General features: G+C 48.0%; 1 long non-coding RNA gene across 1 annotated transcript; it reads right to left on the bottom strand.

The window, feature by feature from the left end:
* Nucleotides 1-945: 945 nt before the first annotated feature.
* LOC122173674 (uncharacterized) lies at nucleotides 946-17,715 on the bottom strand. Its single transcript, XR_006174362.2, has 3 exons — nucleotides 17,546-17,715; nucleotides 9,220-9,286; nucleotides 946-3,779 (listed from the first exon to the last, which is right to left on the bottom strand). It is a non-coding gene; the product is annotated as an uncharacterized LOC122173674 (long non-coding RNA).
* Between the last annotated feature and the right edge of the window lie 109 nt (nucleotides 17,716-17,824).

Here is a 17,824-nt window from a genome sequence, read left to right as displayed (position 1 = left end):
ACCCTGCTCTTACTGGCCTGACCAGGGAAGGCAAACCTCCTTATCACAGCTGCTCAGCGGCGCAACACCTAACCACATCTGTCGCAGAAGGCATCCCCCTACACTCAAGATATTCCTCTCGACAAGTGAGTGGAATGAGGGGGTGGGATCGCGTAGACCACCCCTCGCTCAGAGCTCTGCTTAAAAGCACCAGTGCCCCGCAGAGTATAGAAATGTGTAAGGAGACTCTGAAGGGGTGTAACCGTGCCACGAGATGTATCCATGACACAGTTGTATCATAAGGAATGGATCCGCAGATTGGGGTAAATCAGCCCCTCTCCAGTAGAGTGATTGGATCTATGCCCATTTACATCAGTTGTGAATCTGTTCCTAAGGCTCCAAGATCAGGAACACAACCCTGCAATCAGACCCTGCTCCCTGCACCGAGCCCCACAAGAGACGAGTGTTTTTACCACCATGTTGGTGGATCTGCTCTGAGCAGGAATAGACACTATACAGACACCAGGGGCTGCCTGGAGCCAACTCTATACTACCCCTCATATCACTGTAGCAATGGGAAGTGTTTCAGAAAAAAGGCTAGCATACCCCCAGCCCGCAAGCTTCCTCTTTATGGTACAGGCATTCCCCCTAGCGGAGAATGGGCTCTGTGCGGTGTGGGTGTGTACACATTGACTGCTGCTGTTAAGTTATAAGGATCTTTTTGAGTGTAATAAGAAATAAACGAGTTATACTGGACACTCTGATGGGAGATTGCTTGTAGTGTTTACATAAGGATGCCACCGATAATAAAAACAGCATTACATCTATGAACATTATTCTAAATATCTTTTCAAATGAAATCGGCCTCCCTAATCGGGCATGTCTCATTTGCATGGCAAGAACAGCATTTTGTAGGAAAAAAAGGCAATAAATACATTTTGTGTTTGAAAAGAAACAAAAGCTCTGACGAGGCCTTTAATCATCAAATCTTTATCATTTCCAAGTCTAATGTATTATGATTATGCAACAACTAATTAAATTAGTACTGACAGCTTTCAAAGGGAAGCTGACTTAAGATACAATCGATACTAATTTTCTGGGTTGGTGTGCCCGAGACAAAGTAAAAGCAAGTGAATTCCATCCAGGAGTGAATGAAAGCACAAGGCCACCCACACGTGACATAGGATGTCTCTTAAGACTAACTGGTAAACGAGTTGTCAGTTTAGTTGACTGGCCTGTGACCTGATACTGAATAGTTGTGAGTAATAAAATGAGTGAAAAAACCTTTCTGGCTTAACACAGTACCAGAAATATTTATTGGTAAAGGCTAATGACAGGTACTGTGCAGCTGATCGGCAGCTACGGACTTATTTTTCACTCTTCTGGCAATAAATTGAGCTTTCATTGTTTGGGCAGATGAAAGGCGCCACGCATCGGCTGGCAGGCGCAGAAGGACTGAATGACCAGTGGCGGGATGAATTGTATCGACGTGTGAGAAATTACAACACAGGCGGCAGGTGGCAGCCCATCCAGGTCTATCACTGTCCAGTGGCCCAGGGCAAGGTAGGAGCTGGGCTGGGGCAGGAGGTGAGGATTGCTGGCAGGTGGAGCTAAATGCCTCAGTCCCAGCAGGTGGGAGCCAAGGTGATGAAGGGGAGACTCTCAGTGGAAGGGGGAAAGGGGCTATCTGAGGTGATGGAGGGGAAGGGGCATCCCGGGGAAGAGGGGGATGCTGAGGCGATGCGGGGGAAGGTGAGTTCCAGGGACAAAGGGGATGTTGAGGGGAAGGGAAGGCCCAGTGGAAGGGGGGATCTGAGATGATGGGGGAAAGGGGCTATCTGAGGTGATGGAGGGGAAGGGGCATCCCGGGAAAGAGGGGGATGCTGAGGTGATGGGGGGACTCCCAGTGGAAGGGGGGATCTGAGGTTAGGGAGGGGAAGGTGAGTTCCAGGGACGGGGGGGATGTTGAGGTGATATGGAGGGGAAGGGAAGTCCCAGTGGAAGGGGGGATCTGAGATGATGGGGAAAGGGGCTATCTGAGGAAGAGGGGGATGCTGAGGTGATGGGGGGAGACTCTCAGTGGAAGGGGGGAAGGGCTATCTGAGGTGATAGAGGGGAAGGGGAGTCCCAGGGGAAGGGCAGATCTTGAGGCTCCACATCTGGCAGCTTCAGGACCAGAAGGGCTTGGGGCACGGTGAAGGGAGGGCCCTGCCTGCACCTGAACAGGTGCATTATGTGCCAGGGGAGGGATAGCTCAGTGGTTTGAGCATTGGCCTGCTAAACCCAGGGTTGTGAGTTCAATCCTTGAGGGGGCCATTTAGGGATCTGGGGCAAAAATCTGTCTGGGGAGTGGTCTTCCTTTGAGCAGACTAGATACCTCCTGAGGTCCCTTCCACCCCTGAGATTCTATGGTTCTATGCTGTGGTGGACTCCTGTGAGTGGTGAGGGCCAGGAGGCTAGGTTGGGAAGCTAGGCCCAGCCCCATGGCACAGGAGCCAGTGCTGTGGGTAAGTGTGGGGTGGACTCTGCCACCCAAGGAACAGTTTCCCCAGCTGCCTATGCCTAGCAATACTCTGCAGCATTTTTCGTGATGATTTGGGGTTGCTAGGCAGCGGATGGGTCCGAATCTGACCCTCCTGGTGACAAGGGTAAAACAGTCGTTGACGTCAACATGGCTGTAGCAGACACACACCAGGTTTTCTTGGAGTAGCTCCCCTGCGTAAAGCGTCACACCTTCATCAAATGGTAGGCCTTGGGCTAGAGCTCAAACACGGCACCTGCTCTGTATGACTCGGGACCCTTTTCCCTTCGGCTGCTGGACTTTTTTTCTTTCAAACCGTTGATGTAGTGACTGCAGGCCAAGCCTTTCTCCATGCGGCCTTAGGCTGACCAGCCGAAGGGAAGACGCCGATGGAACAACGCCAAGCAGCGCTGTTTGGTTATTCAGAAGGAAGGTTGTGGCCGGGATGGAATCGCATTCTTCGCGTCCACGCTCACATCCTCTCATCACTGTATAACTATTAGGTTTGCATTGCAAAAGGCCAGCTGTGCTGCCTCGCCGCCCCTTTTGCTTTGCTTTACGTCCCTGCTTCAGAGCAGCGCGAAGCACAAATACGGACAGGAGGAGGCCCCGGGCCAGCTTAGGAGAGTGCAGAGCCAGAGCTGAAAAAAGTATTTATCGGTTTTTAATTGCCTTTTAATGCCGGCCCATGCCCTTAGTTCAGCGAGAGCTCTCGCTGCATATTCCATTGTCAGGCATAAAAGAAAGGAAAACGAAAGCTGTTTTCTCCCAACGCTTTGTTCGTGGTCACATTACATCCTTGCAAAGTTTCCTAATCGATTCATTTGTGCATGAAAGGACAGGAGAGAGTGTCCTTCCCTGAAGGGCCCCTCCTAGTACGAGCAGCGGGACTCGGAAATGATCATTAAAAGAAAACTCTCCCCAGGATTTGCGAGTCCTCCAGGGTTATATGCATTTTTTAAAAACAGCTGGTTCTCCCCTCCCCTTTCCCAGAGTTTTGAGGCTGAGCACTTACGGAGACTCTGCAGCCTTTGTGCAACCGAGTCCCGGGGCTTTGGGGAAGCACCAGCCATCCCAGGTGGCGTTTGTGGAGCAAGTCCATTTCTTCTCCCCCTTCCCCTCTGACTTGTGCTTCTGATGGGAAGCGGAACTGTCAGATGGCATCAGCAGAGCAGACATGGGGGGCCCAGAGGAGGCTATCACCTTTAACAGCTGGTAAAGTCCATTCTGTGTACAGCACCTTCTCTCTCCCCGCTTGGCGCAAAATGACAAACTGAGCCTAGGCAAACAAAGAAACCGGTGTCAGGAACGTCCCGGAGCCAGCCTGGATCCCTGCATATTTTATCTTATAATCCACTGCATTAATATTTAACCACCACTTCAAACAGGTGGACATTTGAGGGCCATTGAGCACTGTGAATTCTCCCAATGCATCACAATTACCAAAACACCTGTGCTAAATAACTTTGCGCAGTGCCACTGTGAAAATTCACAGAGTGCTCAACAGCCCTTGAAATTTCTCATTCCTAGCTTGTGGTGCAGTGGTTGAGCACTCACACATCATGCTGCAGCCTATAAAGACACTGGTTCAAGACCTCTTAAAGCCACTTTACCCTCTACCAGGAAACGATGCAGTCCCTGTGCTTTTCAACCTGCACATGCTTTGTTTCTGCAATCATAGTCACTGACCTTTTGTGACGATGCCCCAACAGCATCCCAATGCAACAGGGCAAGGGGCTCACTGGGATCTCTTTCAGCTGGCCTGACCTATTCCGTGTACCCCAACGCACTAATGCCATAACCTGCCTCTAAAAGGTGGAATGTAAGATATCAGTAAAAACCTAATAACATGCCTATCATTAATATTATTGCATAATAATATTGTCTGCAGGGAGGACAATTTCAAAATTACAAACCTATTGGGAATTATGTTATTAAAGTATGTCTGCCAGGCAGGGCTGAAGGTCTGCCACCTTGAAGGTGCTTCCAGGGTACATGAAGAGACAATGGGAGTGCAATTTATGGGAGTGAAAGGTAAACAAAACCATCAAGCAAACAAGGGAAGGAGAGAACTCAGCAGCATGGCGGGGGGGGGCGGGGGGAGGAGAGTGCAGGAATCAATTTGCATTTTAACAAACACATGTAGGTGAAGAAGCCAGCAGACTCCACGTCACCTTCATGACAGCCTGAATGAACTTTACTTTGGGGAATAACCTTTCGAAGAATCCATTTCAGAGGTTCCCCGCCTATAAAAGACAGGAGCAAAGAACCCCACGTGATTTTTCACCCCAGAAGACAAAGCCACTGGGCACTTTGGACTTTGGGGGAGATCCTGACCACAGGGGGGGGCAGCCATCTTGCTGGAAGGCCGTGTGGTAAAAATCTTACCTTGAAGCAGGACTGTCGTTTTGTTAAGTTACAGCCTCAAGAAAGCATTTTTCCCTTTTATTCGCTTGCAACCATTTCTAACTCTATCCTTAATACCTGAAGTCACTTTTAACCCTAATCTTTTTTGTTGATAAACAAACCCAGCACTAGGTTTGAACTGAAATGATCGTTAATGCTAGTTAAAGTGATACGTGGTGCATTTTGTCTCTTTAAAGGAGCAAACAAACATTATTATTGCTCTGAATGGTGCAGGAAAGGAGTAGACATTGCAGAGCGCAGGGCTTGGGGAAAATTGGGGGTGTTAGGCTCACCTTGCCAGGTGTAACCAAAAAGCTGGTGGATACCAGAATGTGGCTGGGAGTTAACAAGGAGGCTGCTGGAGTCAGAGTTGCTAGTCCACATCCACGTAGCATATAGACCACATGCTTAGATGCTGGCTGGGAGCATCCAGACAAGGGACCTGCAGCAGCAGAGCATTTTAAGGCACTCAAGGTGAAAGGGCAGGTGCGGACACCACCCCTCAGTGGCCTGGATTGCACCTGGAATGTGACAGTGACAAAACCCCAAAGGGGGAAAACAGCCCTGCTTTGGAGTTCATTACTCTGACCCAGCCTATCACCATCAGGTCATTTGGCTTTCTTGGTACCCACCCACGTCTCCTCTAGCTAGCTGGGGCAGGGACCCTCAATCCTCTTTGTCCGGTGCTAGTTGATCATAACATTAAATGACCCCGGACCATCTTGGAACTGGAGCAGGATTTAGGGGTCACGGTGGATCAACTGAACACGCGTTCCCAGTGCGATGCAGTAGGTAAGACCAAACACAGTCCTTGGATAGCTAAGCAGGGGAATAGCTGAGGAGAAACGGGGGTTATTACCACTGTCAAAGGTCGTAGTGAGTCCCTTAGTGTCCACACTTTAAAAAGGATGGTGACAACTTGGAAAGGGTTCAGAATAGAGCTACAAAAATGACGTTAGGTCCAGAAAAACTGCCTTACAGTGAGAGGCTAAAGAACCTTTATCTGCCTCGTTTATCCAAGAGATGGTTAAGAGGTGACTTGATCATGGTCTATAAATACCAACATGGAAAGACGACTGATCGTGGGCTCTTTAATCGAGCAAACAAAAGGCATAATGAGATCAAAGGGCTAGAAGCTGAAGCTAGAGAGTCAAAATAAAGATGCAATTTCCCCCCCAAACTATGAGGGTGATTAACCATTGGAAGACTTGCCTAGAGATGTGGTGAGCCTCTGTGACATAATTTTTAAAACCAGGATTGGAAGGTTACGATACACTCGAGCTCTCGAGCTCAAACAGATGTTATTTGGCTTGATACGGGAATCACTGGGCCAGGTTGTATGGGCTTTGTTATGCAAGACGTCAGACTGCATGGTCAGAATGGTCCCTTCTGGCCTTGACATCAGTGAAAAATTGACAGGGAAAACATCTAATTCTAGTGCTGTTAAATAAAAGCAAAGGGTGCGGGGGAAACCACACATTAAAAAATGGATATCCATGCATCTTGTTAGCCCCATGTATAGTCCTATTGGGTGGGCACAAAGCCATGACACTACCACGCCGATATCCCAGTCTGCTGCATAGGTAGGTGGGGGAAAGGCTGCCCCCAGAAGGGGTGAAGCTCTGTGTGTCCCCACTCATATCATGGGCTATTTGCACAAAATCGTGCATTGTGCTGAGCTGTGTTGTGCAGGGAGCACACTGATTTTGGAAGGATGCGTACAACCCCACTGTTCATGAACCACTGTCACGGAAACATCATTAGGAAGCTCCAGAGGTGAGGTGAAACTTGACATTTGTTTGTGAAGAAGAATTCAGAAATGGCGGCCATGCAGTGTATAAAGGCCTGCTGGTTTCCGGCTCTATTCATTTCATTTGTCAAGGATTATTTGTAGCAATTTTTTAGTTGTATGTCTCCATCCATAACTCAGGGGGGTTTGGGTGTGTGTGTGTGTGGGTGTTATATTTACTGCAACAAGTAACGTACACTATATACATTACTCATTACAGTAGCATATAATGTAATGACCCATCTCTAGCACATTTTCACACAGTACTGTTTCAAACAGCACTACAATAAAGCACACTAGCGAACCTTTAGCACATACCAGCAGGGTCTACATGGACCAATTAATGCGCAACCCATTAGTGCACTTTAGAAATCACAACTCCGTATTACTTCTCTGTGTGTAGACAAGGCCTTAGATTAGCAGTTTCCAAACTATGGGTCCCAACCCCAAGTGGAGTTGCTCCATCAGCAGATGGGGTCGCTGCAATCCCGTGCGTGTGGCGGATGGCGTTTTACAAAATGGCATCCTCAGACCGTGTGACCTCACATGCACCGTACGTACAAGGTCACACTGCATGGGGGATGCGATTTTACGCCACAAAATGGCACCCTCCATGCAGTGGGATCTCACAAATGTGTGGTGCATGAGAGGTTTTTAAATGGCATCCTCCACGCTGTCTGGGGCTGTGGGAAGCAATACGTGTGGAACTGGGGTCATGCAGGGAAGTCTTAGGGAACCGCTGCCTTAGATACAAGTAACCACTTGCGCTGTTTTTCTGATGTTTTAGTGGCTCTCTCTTCCTTTCTTTGGATTGGGGATGTTTTATCAGTCTTTACTGGTCAAAACTAAAAATCAAAAGCCATAAGTATATAGGGGAAGGGTGGCTGCGATTGGAGAAGATCCTTTGAATTTAAAAAAAGCGGAAGGAAAAATTAAGACTAGGAGTAGCTATTAACCATGTCTCTTTTTCCCTCAGACAAAATCAAATGTACCTATGAGAATATCCATCACAACCTACACGTAGTCCCACAATCCACGCACTCATTTCTGGAATTCTTTGCCACCTCGTATGCCAATATTAATCAACACTTCACTCCTCTCTTGAGTCAGCATATTGCCCAACCCAGGTTTTTCTATGCTGTCCTTTCCACGTATTTGCTGATAGTTGCTATAGCAGTGAAACTCAACCGCCACAGAGGTTCTGTCAGCATTGCAACTATAAACCTGATTTTCAGGGATGTTTAACTCAATCACTTACAGTTTCATCACATTTCTTCCAAGCTCTGGTGAGATCAAGCTTCTTTTTTAAGAAATGACATTTTACAGACACTTGGGCTTTTACATTAAGCCTATATTGAAAAAAACACACATGTTTTGCAGCATTTGATACAAAGACAAAGTCAGTTTTAGTGATCGCCGTTTAATTGTAATTTAGTCCTAGTGATGTTTACATGAGGTTGGTTTGGGTACATTACTACATATAAAAGCCCAATTTCCCCATTTACTTTTCTAAGGACAAAAACTAGGGGCACTTACTCTAGTACGTTACCATTATTAATGCACTAGTACAAAATGGACCACAACAGCTAAAGTGCCACACAAACAATTAAAATGAAGGGCCAGCCCCTCAGCCTTTGTAAAGCAGTGTGGCTCTATTGATTTCAGTTGAGTAACACTGATTCACACCCCTGGAGGCTCTGGTCCTAGGCTTGCTAACCTCTAGGGAACACTGTTAGAAGTGAGAAAGGATAGAACTTCATTTCAGCTACCTTTCTGTGTAGTGTTAACGTTTTCTCATTTCACTCATTTCCCTGCCTCCAAACCTATTTTACCTGCCCCAAATTTGGGCATAACACAATTTCCAATATATCGGACATGTGCAGGTCAAATTGACGGACTTCGCTGGAATCATGGCAGCAGAGAATTTGTCTCAGAGTCTTTAAGACACATACAAATGCATATACAGGTAAGTGACTGATTTCTGTTTGAATTCACTCAACTAGCTGACCTTTGATCTGCAGCTGAAACTGGCCAATTCAATCGAAATTCGAAATTTGTTAACCAAACTGCAGCTCAGCTCCCCACACTGTTTCTCACAAACTGTAAGGGCTGGATTCTCAAGGTCTCAAAAGCCACTCTGCACTGGGTGAACAGCTCAGCATTTTAAAGCATCTGGAAATGACCCAGGGAATTGCCCTGTGCTGGGGAACCCTCCGTTGCTCAGAATGAGAGCATAGCGAGAGCATTTCAGGGAAGGAGGCATGACACGGTGGAGCGCCGCTGCAACCCATCCTCAAGTGGCATCAGGTCTCTGAGGAATATTGCCCCAGTGGCATAAATTAGGGACACGCCTGTGCAGCCCTCACTTGCACTAGGGCAGAGCAGCTGTGAATCTGGGACCTGCAACCAGCCCCCAGCTCCAAAGCTGAGCTCAGGGAGCGTGCAGGAAAATCAGAGAGCAAAACAAAGCAAGCAACCCCCAAAAGCCATACTCTGGAAAATTAAATTAAAGCCTCCTGCTCACCTTTGCAGGCAGTGTCCCCCCCACTGGCAAGCACTCAGGAGTCACTGGGAACGTGGAACACAAGGAGCTGTAGATTTGGGGGGAAAGGCAAAACAGTCAAAAGAAACATGCAGAGACAGGAGATACGTTTGCATATAAGAAAGATAGCAACCCCAGTTGAGACAGCGGGAGTTTGATTAGCCCCCTAGTCTGAAATAATAAGTGTCCGGATGATGGAGGGCCAGAACTCACTCTTACTGCAAACCTCACCCACCTAAAACTCTATCCGCATGTCTGTGGTAGCTGTCCTCCCACTGACCTGCTCCACGAGAACTATGCCACCAGGTGCTGTTCCCACACACAGCTCTCTGGGATTTCAGCTTTGCAGCCCCTGGCCTCATGGGTCAGGGCACCATGAAGTAAACTCATGCACAGGTTGCAATTGGTCCAGAGCAGTTCCAGCACAAAACAATCACTACACCCAACGGCAGCCAGACAGCAGCGGTGGCAGTAGCAGGTGGCTTGCTAGATGTGGGCATAAAAAGGACCATGTGGAACTGGGCTGATGGATTTTATTTGCTTGTTCCACTTGTGCATTGAGCGATTGCTGCTCTAGCTAGTTGCCTTGTCAAGGTGACCAGAGCGTAAAGTCCCTTCACAGTGGTGGCTTCTTCATTCACAGAGCAACGATTTTCTTTTAGCAGAAAATACAACTCCGTGTCAGTGCGGAGACTGACCGAAAACACTCCTGCGTTCCCTTCTTTGCTTGCCTGCCTTTGTGGTCCTTCCCGCACTGCAGGGACACTCCCGTGCACTCAGGCAGCTTCTCAGGCCCTTTCCAGGCTTTTTGACACAAAAAGCAGCAGCATCTTTACTGACTTGGCTTTACCCAGAGTTGTCTCTAGGCTCTCCACGCGATATGTGCACAAAGAGAGTTCCATGCATAGACTCCTGGCACCGCACCAGGATAAAATGCTCCCAGCCATTCTGGGCTGGCAATGAAAACGTCCTGTGTAGACCAACTCTGGCATCACTTCTCAGCCTGCGACCATCTGCCAACCGCCGAGTCATTCATCTTCACAAACAGCCCATCCTCACTCTTCCTGGAACATTTTCAACAGGAAAAAAAATCCCTCTGCCTCCTTCTTCTGTTCTAATGGGCCAGATCCACACTGGCTGTAAATCAGCATCGCTCCACAGACACCAATGAAAGTGTTTCAGTAACACCGCCTGGGAATCTGGCCCAGCACAGGCAAGTTGCCTTTCAACTCTTTCAGTGTCAAAATAGCACTTCACCGCCAAAGGACCAGAAGGCCTAGACTGGATGCCTACCCGGACGTGTTCTCCCTTTAAGGTTCCTGGCCAAAGCATTTCTCTGATTTGACTGACCACCTGATTTCAGACATTGTCGGTGTCAGCTTTGTGTTGTAAACTCACGTGACCAGTTTTCATACGTCCACGGGAAGTTACTAGGTCAGAAGCAATGTTTGGATACATTTCCAAAGGCTACAATCAGCTGAGCCGGCTAGCAAAGACCTACATTTGGACATTTTTCTGCCTCATGCTTCAAATGCACTTCGTCCCTCCCTAAACATCCGGGGATGTGGGGAGAGAACATGATAATTAATAATGGGCAAGAGCCAAAGCATTGGCAGTTTGGCTAGTTACCAGAACTTCCCCAACTGTATCCAGAGCTCTTTGGTCAAGTAATGAGTGTTCTCATGAGTTTCCAGTTGGCCATAAAGCCGGAAAGAACAGCCTGGATCATTTTATTTCACTACCTCTGTGTCTGGAAAGCACCCGGAAGTGCAGACGTGCAAACACTAAACAAATACACTTTTTCAAGCTTTAAAGGTTCCATTTAAACGTGAAGTTTATTGAGTATTCCACCCAACCAGGATTTCCCCAACCTTAAATCTCACTCTTTTCCTTGAACTCCTGTTGGAAGAGGACTCCATTAACGCTAGATAAGAACCTTTCCATCCACATGGGGGAGTTACAGAGCAGCGCTGGTGAGTACTGCTAATCACAGCCCCATAGTCTGAGCTGTGGGGTAGTGTAGACAAGCCCTGAGACTGACAAAAATCTTGAGAAGACGTTAGCAGCACTCAGGGGGTTAATGTAAGTGGTTATTGCAGACCCTCCAATTGTTCATTTTTCCTTAGTTGGCGTGCATCTCATTCTTGCATGGCTATTTCTCACCACTGCTCTGGAGTGGTTTGTGAAAACCTGTTAGAACAAAGCAGAATAAAATACTAAACGATTTGCCAACTTGGCAGAAAAAAGAGGAGAAAGCAAAAAGCCTGGCCAAGTCAAATATCAATCTCCTTTTTAAAAGTTTTTGTTTCCATAAATTATAAATTAGTTGACTTGATGTTTCATTTGTAACAGAGGCTGCTGTGAGTCACATATTCGCATTGCAAACACCTCTGTTTGCAAGTAGTAAGTCTATGTGTAGAAGGAAGTGGATGTCAAAATCCGAGTCGCTCTACTCGGGTAGCAGCATTTGGTAGTGCCCCAGTACCACCCTAACTGGGATGTATGGGGAGCACCTCGTCACCTACACAGAATACCAGTCTGGAATACGTTATCTACTATCGCTACAGCGGACGCTGCCCCCTTGTGGCGAGAAGAATGGGAACGAGCTGCTCCCTCTGTAAGAAACGCCTTCCTCGTCACTCAGCCTAGTAAGAGACTCTCTCTGGTGTAAGCTCAGCTGTTTCAGACAGGGTAGAGCAGCAAAGGGGGTCTGTAGCTGCGGCGGAGCTGAGGATGTTGCAGACCGACTGAACGGCTGCTCAGCTCAATCTTTTCTCGCAGGAGGGCGTTCCCGACTCCACACTGCTGACCCCGAGTCTCCTAAGCAGCGAAAACGCTGGATGACGACCTACGTCCTTTGGATTCCTGTGACCGTTTTTTCTTGTTTGAGGTATGCATCGTTGTCTGACCTCACTATTCTCTAGTCTGCATTTTGAACTTTTTGCCATCTTCATGCTCGTCGGGCTAGAACGACTGTGGAACTCGTGGATGGAGCTGAAGTGATAAACGGAGCACTGTGCACAGAGCAGCCCATTAGCTGCAGAACAACTGGAGCCCTACAGAAGCAGCGCCGCCTATTGCATACGACCCCCCTGAACACGCCTCGGGAAAGCTCTTAAACCTGCACCTCTGAGGCAAGAGGGTTGTTCAGTCTGTCACCTCTCAGCCAAGATTGCCTGTGAGGACTGGTGGCTTCAGGGACCTTTTTCCCCAGAGGCCACTGACTCATGTCATAGGCCAATGCGGCCACCAGATAACAACTTCTGTCGCTGCCAACTGGGTCGTGAATCCTGCAGGTGGGCCCGTGTGCCCAAGCAAACGCCCACTAACCTCAGTGGGTCTCTGCATAGGCACCACCATGGAGCCAGTGGCCAGAGCGGGGACTTGGGATGGGTTGAAGAGTCACTCAGTGAAGAGAGACACCATAGCTTATTACGCAAGTCCATTGTTACTATTAATCATCTACATTATAGCAGCACCTAGGAACTACAATCTAAGCTTAGAGCCTCTCTGTACAGACAAGTAGCAAAGACAGTCCCTGCTCCAGAGAGCTCACAATCTGCAAGCCAGACAGGATGCACCAGGTGGACAAACAGGGCAGGGTGGGCTGCGAGGGCAAAGTTACAATAAAACAGAGTTTAGCAAACGAGTAAGAGTCACAGCTCACCGCTCGCCCAATCCTGAACCCCACCTACACTGGGCTGATTGTTTTAAATACCTATTTGGTGGCAACCGGTTGGGCACCCAGGGGCGTAAAAGCAAAGATGTCAAACTTCTTAAAGATTATAAATGAAGTGCTAATCCCGGGCTGCGCTAGCCCGGCAGGGCCTGGTGCAGAGAGGGAAAGGAGCATTCTCTCCTTCTCTCCAGCTGACTCCGGTGCTCAGAAATGTTGCTTCAGTAGCAATAACCCCGATGCTGAAGAGGGCGTTCAGCAAACAAAAGGCAGCTGGAAATAAGCCGAGCGAGCCGCAGGAAGGCACCCGCGATGGAATTCCAGGCAAACTGCAGGTGTTAGGATAATTATCGGAGGTTGGCAGATTGTGGAAATTGTACCGATTCCTAAAAAGGCAACGCATAGTTTAACATTTTCATTGCACATCTGTGCACCACTGCTTTTTGATTTAATAGGACTGAAACAATGGCACAGATATGCAAAGCCTCTAGGTGAAGATCCGAACAATGAGGGAGGGGATACATGTGATATCAATATGCACTACCATGCTACAACGGCTCGACCAGCTGGTGAGTATGGGAAACAGGGGAACGGCGGGAGGCAACTGAAGCAGGAGGTTCAAAGTGCTGTGGCAGTGCTGAGTTGGGCATTAACCTTCATTATGAGACTGTGTCAAAACAGCCTCCAAATTAATGCAGCACGTCTGTATTGCCTGATGAACTTCCCATAGCTACTTAAGGAATCATGGGAGGTATTTCATGCATTTTTCCACTTATCCCCAGGGGAATGAATTAGATCATTTGATAGGTTTTCACCTTCTATGATTTGTTCCACATGATCTTATGCTTTTCATTATATCGCTAATCAATTCAGAATTTGCTGAAACTTCGCAGTAATAAACTAGTCCAGTTTGGAGTCCTGGAAATAAATGGCTCCTTTATCATTTCTTGTCTCTTTCTAGCTTTGATTAAGCAGAATTCTCTTGTGGAATCGAATGCAATGCAGGTTACCAACATTTACTTTATCATGCATCCTGGTAACACACAGCCCAGTTTCCTGTTCATTAATTCTGCAAAGGAGCATTTAGAATGTATTTTAAATGGTTTTCCTCCTTTACAGCTCCCTGTGGCACAGGTCCATTTCAGATCTGAAGAGTGATCAATAAACAAGCTCTGCTGTCCGTTGGGGCTTCTGCCCGTACAATTAGAATAGGGAAACTCAACAGGCTGTTTTATTAGACGATGACAGCAGACTGATTTGGTTCTGCAATTGGTGTCAAATGCTGATTTCCAGACGTCGGTAGTTGAGTAACAAAGCAGCATTGGCCGGGAACGTCAGCAGGATTGCTGTCTGCCAAACTCAGAGGATGGGCGTTTATGTTGCAGTAGGTTCGTTACCTGGTAGCATGGGGCTTGATGGCTCTTTCCACCACTATCACCACTCAGCAGGATGGACAGACGTATTTCTGGTTTGTCATGGCGACCGTACAGAAAAAGATGTTATTAACCCAGTTGTCAAGTAGGTGCTGAAGCCAGCAGAGCAGCATGCTCAGGGCACCTGGCAAAAGGCCCGAGGCCACATTCGATAAGAGAAAGGGCCATAGACTACAGGGAAGGGTGCAGCTGAGTAGAGAGCTGCCCGTACACTGCTATCTCAAAAATAAAGGCTGGTAAAAGGAAGAGAAAAGCAGGACCTGTTTTTCTACGCAGCACAGATTTCAAAAAGAAAATAGGTTTAAGCAGGTTTTCTTTGTGCACCATTGAAGCAGCAGACCCAGGGTTGCCTATATTACCACAAGGGTGGGTCTTTGTCACCCTCTAGTGACCTTTGATCCATCTCCACTCAGTGGCTTAGCTACTTCTGATGGACATGGGAATTTATTTCTTTATTTTTAAAATTATATAGTAGTCGGACTGGCAGCTGCATCCAGACAACAATCTCAGAAATTTTAGTGGCATATGGGCCCAGAGGAATTTATCAGGGAAAGGGGGCTCCATGCTGCCTGGAATTGAGCAGAAAAAACAAGCCGCTAAAGTAAAAAATGTCAGCATCAGTTAAAGAAGAGGTTGGGGGAGAAGAGAAATGGGCATAAACCTTTGCTGTGACTACAGGAAATCCATATGCAGATGTTAATAACCTCAAGCTACAGAATCGTTTGGGGAAGAATGAGAGAAACCAACATGCTAAACCATGGTTGCCCACTTTTATTCCCAGCTCTGCCTCAGATCTCGTACGTGACCTTGGTCAAGTCACTTCACCTCTTTGTACCTCTGTTTCCCTTTCCACCCCTTTTCTGTCTTCTCTCTGGAGATGGTACGCTCTGTCCCTCATTACGTGTTTGTACAGTGCTTTGCACAATGGATCTCCCATCTTGGTTGGGGCTTTTAGCTGCTACCATAATATACATGATTAATAATATAATCATTGTGGTATGAATGCCCAAAGTGGTGGTTTTCATCTGCAGCTGAGACACCTTCATCTCCTGAATCTGTACTAAACCCAGCCCCCATGGAACTGAATCTTGGCTGAATGCAGCCCTAATAAGTAAATAAATCATTTTCCAACTTGCCCCAGCACATTATCCGTCACCAGCAGCTGAGCTGCCACTTCCACTCATACTGATGTTTAACAATGAAAAATACTAACGGGAGCTGTTGTCCATGGATCACCCAGTGGAATTGGCAGGTATTACAGAAGGCATTTGTGGTGCAGAGCGCCAGCGCAAAGACCAGAGAACCATTGCTTCATATTGCATTCCTTCTTAGGCCAAGTTTTTTTGCAAAGTATTCTGCAGTGTGTACTAAGCTGCTCTGAAGTCCTTCGTGTATGTGTCAGGTAATAACTACATTAGAGAGGAATTGTATTAACCTCTTGTCTCTAAATGTAGCCCAAGATATTGCTGCCCCCTGTCCCTGTCTGATCAGCTGCAGGTGTGACAGATGAGCTGATACTGTAAGGAACACAACGGAATATGTGGAAACAGGCATCCATCCATCCTTCCTTCATGTGAACTCCAAGATGTATTTCCCACAAGACTTTAATGCAGCCGTAACTTGAAGTCTCCCAATAGTCTGAAATAAGAATTTTCTGTCACTGACAGTAAATAACTAAACAGACTATTGGTTGTCAACTGCGAGTTATGGCACCAGGGTTTTCTGCGTGTAACCCTTCCACCAGGCGCGTTCAGCAGCTAAAGGGCAGCTCCATTTTCTCGGGGTTCCTCCTGAAGACTTAAATAACACCAGCTTGAGCTCCCACCTAGAAACCTGGGAACCTATATACAGTACACTCCTGTTTATCCAAACCCCTAGTATCCAAACCTCTGCATCAGCCGCATCCCTTCCTCTGCCCCAGCCTGAGATACACGTCCTCTGCAGTGTCTCTCTCATGCTGGGGGACAAGGAAGTGATCCCGATAATGAGGCTTTTCGGAAAATAGAGCCCAGACTCCCAGACAGGACTGCAAGGGGGCTCCCAATGTGGCCCTGCCGTCATGGGAGTGAGTGAACAGGGCCATGACAACGGAGCTGCAGAGGACCCCCTGCACGGCTGCAGGCACGAGGTGAGATCTGGTAGGGCAGGGCAGAGCAGAGACCCCCGGCCAGGACCGTGCTCTGTCCTCTCGATTATCCAAAATCCCAATTATCTGAATAAAATCAGCGTCTGCCATGCTAGTCAGATAATTGAGAGGATACCATAGACCCCTCTGGGTGCCCTGGATGGTAATATTTCCCCACTTGCAAGAACAGAATCCAGGGGTTTAAAACAGAGAGAACTCTCTTGGGGAGGGAACGGGGGGAAACAGAACATACTCCTCAAAGCCAGCAATTCGTAAATTCTATGAGGTAAGACCCCCTCCCCCACGATGTCTCTACCATCGTCCCAACCTCAGCCCTCCTGCAGCAGTTGTGAGTGGCTGGTACATTACAGTCATTTCCTGTCTCCCCACCTCCTCCACTTACAGTTTGTCATCCTGGACTGGTGGAGTCCAAGGATTGTGCTCGGTTAGGGCTGCTCCAGGGGCGCTAACAGCTGAAGTGATGTCAGCTTTGAGAGCTGCGAAGGGAGGCCTGCATCAGAGTCCCTCAGGTAGGTGGCTGGTCCCTTTAGCTTCAGCCCAAACCACCTCAGCGCCGTCACCTGCCTCAGAGCCACCTCGGCTCTGGCCGCTCCACAGCTCAGCGCCCGACCTGACTTTACGGCCTTGGCATAATCCATGGTCCTAAAGCTGCTTGATGCTGAACCTTCTAAGAGGGGGCTCGTGCACAGGAAAGAAGGGAAAAGCGCCTTCCCTCTCTTTTTGGTCCTGTCCAGGCTTCCTTACCCAACTCTGCCTGACTGGTCAGCGGCCAGGGTGACCCGCACCCAAGGGAGATCTGGGACAGTTCTCTCGTCCCGTAATTTCCCAGCAGGGACAATAGCACTGCAAACTCAGGAGTGAACTATATTTTAAACAAAATGTCCGAAGTTGTCACATAACTGAAAGGCAGATGAGGCCTGGCCCATTCAGTGATTTTCCCTTGCTCACCAACAGGTGCCGGCTGAGAGCGCTCTCCCGTATGGAGAGCACGGAGCTGCTCTTCTCCCCTTCTCCCGCCAGGTGTTAACTGGGACTTCAGACCACGGAGCTTACCTGTGCAGTCCCAGTCTGTCCCCATTCCTGGCTGCAATAACGCTAGGCCTCGCCACTTGCTGCTCTGCTGGGTTTACATGATTAATTAGAACATTTCGAATTCCTACATGCCACAGTAGGGTTTCCATCTCCCTGGTGTCCACGTGCACTTTATCCCGGGTTAAATCAGGGTGCAGTCATGCTTCTAAAGCAGAGGAGAAAACATACCACTTTAAAGGAGAGAGAAATAGCTGGCCAGCTGGCTAACTGCCCAGGATTTCACAGCACTGAGTGAGCGGA

This window comes from Chrysemys picta, chromosome 7 (genome assembly GCF_011386835.1).
Source record: "Chrysemys picta bellii isolate R12L10 chromosome 7, ASM1138683v2, whole genome shotgun sequence".
NCBI classification, from domain to species: Eukaryota; Metazoa; Chordata; order Testudines; family Emydidae; genus Chrysemys; species Chrysemys picta.
The sequence above is the reverse complement of the archived record's forward strand: the minus strand, read 5'-3'. Positions and strand labels throughout refer to the sequence as shown.